This window comes from Hippocampus zosterae, chromosome 9, assembly GCF_025434085.1.
Source record: "Hippocampus zosterae strain Florida chromosome 9, ASM2543408v3, whole genome shotgun sequence".
NCBI classification, from domain to species: domain Eukaryota; kingdom Metazoa; phylum Chordata; class Actinopteri; order Syngnathiformes; family Syngnathidae; genus Hippocampus; species Hippocampus zosterae.
In genome coordinates, this window is record NC_067459.1 from 13,856,029 (window position 1) to 13,865,726 (window position 9,698).

A 9,698-nucleotide genomic window follows, 5' to 3' on the forward strand; every position below is an offset into this window, starting at 1 on the left:
CGGCCCGGTAGTCCAGTGGTTAGCACATCGGCTTCACAGTGCAGAGGTACCAGGTTCGATTCCAGCTCCGGCCTCCCTTTGTGGAGTTTGCATGTTCTCCCCGGGCCTGCGTGGGTTTTCCCCAGGTGCTCCGGTTTCCTCCCACATTCCAAAGACATGCGTGGCAGGCTGATTGAACGCTCTAAATTGTCCCTAGGTGTGAGTGTGAGTGCGAATGGTTGTTCGTTTCTGTGTGCCCTGCGATTGGCTGGCAACCGATTCAGGGTGTCCCCTGCCTACTGCCCGACGACAGCTGGGATAGGCTCCAGCACCCCCCGCGACCCTAGTGAGGATCAAGCGGCTCGGAAGATGAATGAATGAATGAATGAATGAATGAATGAATGAATGAAAGGAACAAAATAGCTAACGACTTCTTGGGTTTTCTCCCACATTCCAAAAACACGCCTGGCAGGCTGATGGAAAACTCTGAATTTAAGAGCGCGGATAGCTGTTTGTCTCTGTGTGCCCTGCGACTGGCAACCGATTCAGGGTGTCTTCCACCTACTCCCCGAAGATAGCTACGATAGGCTACGGCACACACGCGAGCCTTGTGAGGCTAGGCAGATAAGAAAATGGATGGGTGGATGGATTTATGGTGGCAGACTTTTTCCTGATTCAGAAGGACGACTAAGACAACATTACTTTGCCATTAAAGACGTTTTATTTAGATCGAAACTCATGAAATAGGTCTGGACCAAAGTGAGTCAGGTTCACTTGTTGACATGAGTAGAATAAAACACCACTCCATGAAGGAAGCAAAGACACCAAGTTGATTTTGCTAGCAAGGGAACGAGAGAAGGCTGCAGGATACTCATACCCAACTTTCTCCGCAGTTTCTGCGCTCATCTTGGTTTTTTTTTATTGAGTACAGGAGAATCCATATCATGCTTGTTCTGCAAAAGTTGATGCTTCATATGCCATGCAAGGTGAAACCTTTTTTACTTAATCATTTACTTTGCCCCCTTATCAACTCTCAGCAGCTGTCATCATTTGCCAGTTTGTGGATCTGATAAGGGTCTGCTGTGCCTCAATTTGTGCATCCAAAGTCGTCTCCACCCAAACGTCTTCACTGCAAACAGCCTTTAATATGTTCAACAAATGTATCACTTCTCACTGCCAACAGCTCTAACAAGACGAGCAAATGTATGATTGAGAGATGCATATATAAAATGATTCCTTCGCTAAGGAAAAAAATGGAAAATAATTTGACCATAGGCACATGTTTAGCCAAGGTGTGTCCTCAAGTTAGCATCGCATGCGCCTTCAAACTTGTAATCAGACAGCTGGCCCATTGAACGATTGACAAGTTGTTACTGTGCTGTTTGGTGACATGGTGTATACCACACAAAAGCGTGGCGGGAGCAAAGAAGGACGTCTGGGCTTCCCTGCTGAAGCCGTTGCCCCCGCCACCCAACACTGGATAAGCGGTAGAAGATGGATGGATGTTTGTTTTTTTGTTAAATTTCATTCACGGGGGGTAACAATAATTTTGTCCATGGGTTTAAATGCACATCCACCTATGAGGCTAGCCTGGTAAGTGTTTCAGCCAGGCAGGACGTTGGCACAAATGCCACACAGGTTTGGGTCATTCGGGAGGACGACCATGGGGGTGCCACTTGAGAGGTTTAAGTGGCCACAGGACATGTGCCTCCTGAGCAAGGTTTGTCAGGGTTATGCGGGACGTGTGCGGACGGAGTAATGTCTGGCAGCTCCTACAGGATGAACAAAAATTGCAGTGCTTTACATGTGAATTCATGGGGTGTGGCCTCGTCAGTGACATCAGTGTCTGGATTCCAATTAGCCAATGTCGCGATTTGGAACATCTATGGTTTAATGCAGCTCCTTGCAAGTTTGTGTTTATTTGATTATTTGCCCGGTTCAACACACGGTTTAAAGTACATTAGCATCTGTGGCTCTAAGCCACGCCGTATATGGAACCAACATATTAAATATTTTACACTTGTCCACCTTTACATCTATGGACACACCTTTCTCATATTTTTTATCATGTCATTTGTGGCGCTTGTGTGGCGGGTGAAAGTGACGCGGAGGCCCCGGCTGTAAGCCTTTTGCCTTCTCCCAGACTCTATTACCACCAACTTCCTCTGTAATTACAAGCTCCAGTGCACACAGGCTCGCTGTCAGGTGGGGTAGACCACAGCGGCACCAGCCCTCTAACCCATTCGTACCCACAACCGCCCCCTCCGCCGCAGGACTGAGGCGCACCAATCAGACCATCAGGATTAGAAATGCAATTTTTTTTGTCTTTCGGAGTATCACGAGACAGTTCACTCACCCCTCATTGGCTTGCCATCTGGCGTCGCTGCAGTAGTTAGGTGCAGCCTGCATCTTGGCACATGCAGAGAAGAAAGAAGAAAAGAAATCCAGCCATCCAGCCATCCATTTTCGAATCCGCTTATCCTCACAAGGGTCGCGGGCATGGTGGAGCCTATCCCAGCTATCTTCGGGCACTCGTAGGCGGGGGCACACCCTGAACCGGTTGCCAGCCAATCGCAGGGCACACAGAGACAAATAATCATTTGCGCTCATAATCACACTTGGGGACAATCTCAAGTGTTCCATTAACCTGCCATGCATGCTTTTTTGGAATGTGGGAGGAAACCACAGTACCTTCGCATTGTTTTACAGGGTTGCAGCATTCAAGGCAACATCAGTGCAATTTGACTTTTCTATAGGTAGACAGCCAACTTGACTTCCCTGATTAGAATATTTAAGATATGCCGCTTAAATTTGCCCTCTTGTATTTGCTCCCACAAATAAACAAAATGCCAAAAAAAGGGCACCCCAAAAGTTCAAAACATTCATCAAGAATTTATTTTTCCTTCCACACTCAACAACAAGATGGAAAATGTGTTCATGGAAATTACAGAGAGCACAATTGGTAAAAGTAGCAGGGTAAAAAAAATGCATTGCTTGCAGTAGCACCATCCAAAATCTTCCATTGTCATAGAAAAGGAAGGAAGGGGATTGAGTGACTGGTGCAAAAAATAGACTGATGTGAAAACACCAAATCATCATGTCTCTTTGGCTGTTCAATCCCCTTCTCATTGGCCGCAATCCGTGTGAAAACTCTTTATTCAGGATGTTGCATGACGGAGTTTCATTCTGGAAGACGCGGCATGACATTAAAAAGCAACATTTTCACTTGATCTCGCACACCCCGGCACCCTGTTTGGGGCCTGGGTGCTTCTTATCATGTTGTGCCAGAAGCTTTACAAAAAAAAAATTCTTCCATCTTCGGAGTTCAGGCACTCTTCCCTATCAAAAACAAATAAGGGCATTTAGTCCTTCAAAGGACACTAATTTTCCACTCTTAGCAATTACCCAATGTGCATGACTGAGATGCATAGTACTATCCGGTCTGTCCTAATTAGATAAAATTTGATTCCATTGGATTTTATTTTGGGGATGAATATACTTTTGCAATCTGTCAGGCTGATGAATAAAAAATAACAATCATAATAATAATAATAATTAAATGATGTGAAGGAAAATTGTAAATAGTACTGCGATTTATCCATTTTGTGTTCATATTGCATTTAATTGAAAGATGTTTGTTGTTTTTTTCTCTTTCTTCTTTCTTCTTTCTACATACATTCTTGCTGCTGGAGGCTGTAAATTTCCCCAGTGTGGGACGAATAAAGGATATCTTATCTTATATTTTTTTATTTATTAAAACAAAACAAAACACTTATAACTATGTGCCACTTTCTATTGGTAAGTTAATTGAACACTCCGACAGCACGCACGATCTTTGTGGGGTTGAGCGGCCCGCATAATGGATGGATGGACGGACGGATGGATGGATGGATGGATGGACATTGAGGCCTGCTGTTGTCCAATGAAATATTAGAGGAAAATCAATGGGTGGTGGCCTCTAGCTCGTGCTCAAATGTCTAGGTATTTTCTACATTGACTTTTTTTGTTTGTTTGTTTGTTTGATGTGCAACATTAATATTTAAAAAAAAATCTGTTGTTTTGTGTCAGAGTATGAAGCACAAAAAAATAGTGCCAGGTAATGTTGGGCGGTCGGTATTCAAGGTGACCGATTAGCCTTTATGGGCTAGTTATGGCCGACACTTGCATCCATCCAATATTAGGAGTCTATCAATGATGTGGAGATTTAGATGTCGACATTCTTTCCACCCTGCTGTTTTTTTCGCGACCACCGGTCAAACTAAGTGATGCCGACAGGCTGGGATCCCTCAAGTCAAGACTGATATTTGGACTTAATGAATTCCGGAGAACCACCTGAACCCTCGACACATGGCAAGGGTAAAGAAAGAGAGAGAGAGAGAGAGAGAGAGTAGGACAGACAACGTATTTATTTACGCTGTCTTTTGCCACATTCCTACTCATGTTTAGCTATAAGAAACACACTCTTTGTTGTTCACTGAAAAGGTCATCAGTGAAATAGGTTTAGCATTCGTTGCGTACAGTTCAAAAAAGCGACATTTTCAACAGTATACCCAGCAGCAAATGGAATCACTTCCACTCACCATTTGAATGCAAATCCCATGCTGTGATAAATGAAATTTGCCCTGATGTGTTGCTAGGCAACAGAGTGGTGAGGCCAGTTGGTTGGTTGGAGGCCTTTGACCATGTTAAAAAGGAGCACACGAGACCCAAAATTGCAGAGGAATTGTGATGAATTCAACCAATGAGGAGAGCACGTTTTGCATTTGGGGTCCAGGACTGAATATCATCATGAAGTTCACTGAGGGCAAGTTTCCATGAAGGGGCCTGTAGACTGGCATCAGACAGATGCGATCGGACACTGTGTTAGACCCAGGGGTGAAGGAATGACACTTAGGGCAGGTCGACAAAAAACAAAGAGCTTGTGAAAGTGTGAACTTGTTCCAGTTTGGGAAAGTTTCAAAAACATTTACCGTAGTGGTGTGCTATGCTCAGTGTCGTGCTGGCAACAAAATTCAGCCCGGGAATATGCATCGATGGCAGCCATCATTTGTCTAAAAATAATCTGAGACAAGGGTCTCATATTTATATGTCAAGCTTTTGTTGTCCTGCTTCCAGCTGCCACTTTTTTTTCCCCTTTTTATTTTTTATTTTCTTAATCCGCAAACAAGTCAGAGTTCTTTCCACCTCCTCATCACCTGAGATTCTTCTGACCAAACGCAAGTGCAAAGGACTTTGCAGCCCACTTCATAAAAGCCTCTTCTATTTTGGTGACAAAACAGTTTGTTTTATTGTAAACCCCCTTAATCGTTTACATGATTTTTTTTTGTCATTTACTCTTCGACAATCCAAAATTTGATGCAGTGCCCCTAGAGGCGAGCAAGTGTAATGAAGGCATTTCCCCACATCACGATGAATTGTCCACACTCTCGCAAGTGACACCCCTCCCCCACTTTCTTGCTATATCAACACTTTAATAGTGTCATTTGTCTACCTGGTTTACAGGTGCACACAAGATCCAATATGGTACGACGATATGATAACATTGATCTTTATGTCTGTAATGTTGCCGCCTTTTGCCGCTTTTATGGTGCATAAACAGTTTAGACAGGCTTTGTTTTGATAAGATTTTGAATCCAGTGAAAAGATATGCTTTTGTTTTGATTTTCTGCTTGCACACACACACACACACACACACACACACACACACGTTTTAAGTCAGATTCTCAGTCTTTGATTAAATTACATTTAAAATGTAAAATGCAGACAGCTTTTATGAATCACCGTATTTCTTCTGGCTCAATCTATAGTGCTAGCATTTCAGGATTGATCCTTGCAGAAGTCTGGATCAGCTGTTTACCTCTGGCACCATTTTGACCTTTCTGGTTCACAAAGCCTTAACGAGCCTCGATGTGAAGAACTTGTAGGGTTTTCACAAGATAGAGCCAGCAAAAACACACACACACACACACACACACACACACACACTGAGAGAGAGAGAGAGCCTTACTGTCTAAGTCGAAGTGTCGAAGTGATCATAATATTATTAGGCTTCAGGTCATGGCATAATACTGTACTACTACAGTGGCAACACGAGTCCAAGATGACATGCTCCCAATGACCTTCAACAGGATAAGCAGGATAGAAAATTGATGGATGGAGAATAAAATGTTAAAAGTAATCATAATGCATGAATACATGCCTTTTTTTTATTTCACATCTCACTTTTCATCTCTTTCTCGTCTCGCCTTGCAACTTCAAGTCTGGTGCAGGTTAGTTCAGCATAATTGGCTGTGTAATGAGGTAATCACACAGCTCCTGCACATCGCTAAGCCCCACCAGCACTTCATTTCCTGTAGGAACGCTCTAATAAGAAACCTAATAGATGATGTGTTGCTGAGGTCACTTTGAGTTTAAACAGGTGGATCCGGTTTGCCTGTCATGGATGGTGGGCACCTGCCAGTTTGCATGTTTTTCTAGGTCCTGTAGTATGGCCAGAGAAGAGATACAAACGCATCGTTTATGACACCCTTCTGACCTTAGTATGAAGAATGGATCAACCATTTCTGAAGAGCAGATAACATATACGAGATAACAGAGGTAGTCCGTGTGTGGCCGCGTGCGATCATGAGGCCTATTCAACTGCTCAAGTAAGTGCATTGGTCCTCAAAAGGCTGGAGGATTGATCATTTCTTCAATAGTGTGTGCGTGGGAGCCAGTGATGGACCTCCGCAATGACAAAATACTGTAAATCAGGCACACTTAAAATATTATTACTACATTCAGATATGGTAACTGTAGTCTTCTGCAAAAATATTTGTATTACTATTATATTTATTGTATACAATATACATATTAACACAAACAAATGAAATATACAGTGGCGTAAATGTCGACAGGGTAACTTGTGCGATGCACCAAAGCCCATGAAGTAAGGGGAAGAAAAAAAAAATCACCACACTGGGATCGAGCCCATGACCTCTGCACTGTGAGGTCGACTAGCATCCAAACTAGCATCCCGCTGGAGTCGAGAGGTAGTTTACCACCTACCTCCATCAGTAGTGGCATTTACCATATTGTCACATCCTGGGCAGTTAAAGGAGACTACCCTGTCAGCGCAGCCTCAGAGGATGAATTCGGCGGATTTGGCGGTGCACCTGTTGTAGGAACTATTTTGCCCATACTGTTAAATTTTACTCTGCCTCCTGATGCCACGTCAGAAAGTTACATAACAGCAGCTGGCTCATGTACTGTAAACATCTATCTATCTATCTAACTATCTGTCTATCTATCTATCTATCTATCTATCTATCTATCTATCTATCTATCTATCTATCTATCTATCTATCTATCTATCTATCTATCTATCTATCTATCTATCTACTGTATCTATCTATCTATCTATCTATCTATCTATCTATCTATCTATCTATCTATCTATCTATCTATCTGTCTATCTATCTATCTATCTGTCTGTCTGTCTGTCTGTCTGTCTGTCTGTCTGTCTGTCTGTCTGTCTGTCTGTCTGTCTGTCTGTCTGTCTGTCTGTCTGTCTGTCTGTCTGTCTATCCGTCCGTCCATCCATCCACCCATCCATCCATCCATCCACCCAACACACACACACATACACACACAGGGCAGCACTGTGGTGACTGGTTAGCACATCTGCCTCACAGTGCAGAGGTGGAAGGTTGGATTCCGGCTCCAGCCTTCCTTTGTGAAATTTGCATGTTCTCCCCATGCCTGTGTGGGTTTTCTCCGGGTAGTCCAGGTTTCCTTCCACATCCCAAAAACATCATGGCAGGTTAACGAGACACACAAAATTGTCCCTAGGTGCGATTATGAGCGCAAACGGTTGTTGGTCGATCAATGTGCCGCCTGTTACAAAACCAATGTTCAAAACACTGTGATGCAGTTCTGTATTTCTACATTCAGCTGTAGTAAGTTTCATTGGGGTTCAATGGTAAGCGGAGGGGCGGAAACAACAGGAGTAAAACTAAAAAGACCGATCTTACGCGAGTAGTGCGACTTTTGCGTGAGGGGGCATGCATGTGCGCGTGCTCTCAGTTACATAACGCATAACATGTGTTTATGAGGAATGTTATTGAATACGAGCGCGTGGAGAAAGGAAGGAGAGCAGGTGTCAGCAATCTCCACGCGCTCCCCCTACTTATCTGCTATTCACCCGTCCGGTTTCCATGGTAACCGTTGAATTGATTGCCACATGGATGATTGACGCCATACACCAGTCGCTGGCCTCATAATGGACGGCCACTCAAGAGAAATAATAGTACATTTAAAATGGAGCCCAGCCTTGTATGTATTAAATCCATCACTGCGCATTCAAGCTTCTTTTTTCAAGCTTTCTTTCCTGCTGGCTGCATGCTCAATTGTACTAAATAAGTACACATGCTTTTCTATGCATACGTATGAAGATATGAATGTCAAGTATAAAAACAATGGGAAAACATTGAATATTCTATGGTTGCGTTTGATCATGCACGCAAATCAACACTTTTTGAAGACAGAGAAATTAAATATTCTTGGAAGACTAGGTCAGCGAACGAATCTTAAACCCACAGAGCATGTTTTTCATTCGCTGGAGACACAACTGAAGTTCGAAAACATACAAACAAGCAGCACGTGAAGACTTTTTGAAGGCAAGGAAACGGAATATTCTCCACTAATATCAACTTGTGTTTCACTCACTGGAGACCTTTTAAAGGCAAAAAAACGGAATAATCTACACTGGCCATGTCAGTGGCCTGATCTTGCGTCAAAAGAACATGCATTTCCCGCAATCAAGACACAAATAAACAATGAACCAATTGAAGGCAACTACCTGAAACAGTTCTCAATCTCCAACGCCTGATGTCAACCAAACAGAGCATGCTTAACCGGACAAAAGTCAAAGGCAGAAATAAGCACTCACTGAAGACTTTTTAAAGGCAAAGAAGTGCCAAGCTTGTCAATCACAAGCTCTAGTCTTTGATTTTTTCCCACGTATGACTTCATTCAGATATTCTCTAATGCCGGGGAAGGATGGATTGACAGAGACAGAAGAAGAAAAAGAAGAAAGGCGAAGAAACGAAAAAAAGACACTTTCCTCATCTCTGCGATGGTAAACAGACATTTACATGTTCCGGGGAGCAGATGTGTTGTGACATGGCTCTCAGGATTGTTTTCTGGTGATGCAAAGTAGCAATGACAAATGAAAAAGGTTCTGGGCAGCTTGGAAAAAGACAAACACAGAGGAACACAAGGACCAAATTAACCTTGCAGTAGGTGAGAGGGAAAAGCTAGTCTGAACTTCCACCACCTAACATGATGGAGCAACCACATCAGTCGAGCGTCACACATATCTTTTACATTGACGTGGCTCGGTTGGTGCTGCTGTTTTGGGTCGAAACGGAATGCAAATGGACTCAACGGTTAACCTTCAATGTACCCGTGTGAATAATAACATCTAATCAACTGAGACCATTATAGTTGCGAATGTACTGTTAGTTTTCTTCTGATGGGAAAGGGCAGACGTCTATTTGAGGGAGGTATTCATTTTTCCAAAGTGGATGACGCCCAGCGATTCATGGGGGGCATCAATCAACGATTTGATGAAACACGCTTTTCCTAATTAATGTTCCATTTTTGTACAAAGGAAGGCCTCTTCCGATGTAAGGTACTCTCCATTTGTTGATATGAGGGTAGATAATGATCACCTGCAA

General features: G+C 43.2%; 1 long non-coding RNA gene across 2 annotated transcripts; it reads right to left on the reverse strand.

Annotated features, from left to right (window-relative positions):
* Nucleotides 1-681: 681 nt before the first annotated feature.
* On the reverse strand, nt 682-6,678 carry LOC127607829 (uncharacterized). 2 transcript variants are annotated; one of them, XR_007964155.1, is made up of 3 exons: nt 5,987-6,678; nt 2,336-2,388; nt 682-1,108 (listed from the first exon to the last, which is right to left on the reverse strand). It is a non-coding gene; the product is annotated as an uncharacterized LOC127607829 (long non-coding RNA). The 2 variants fall into 2 exon arrangements; XR_007964154.1 differs by lacking the exon at nt 5,987-6,678 and having other exon boundaries at nt 2,336-2,560.
* Between the last annotated feature and the right edge of the window lie 3,020 nt (nt 6,679-9,698).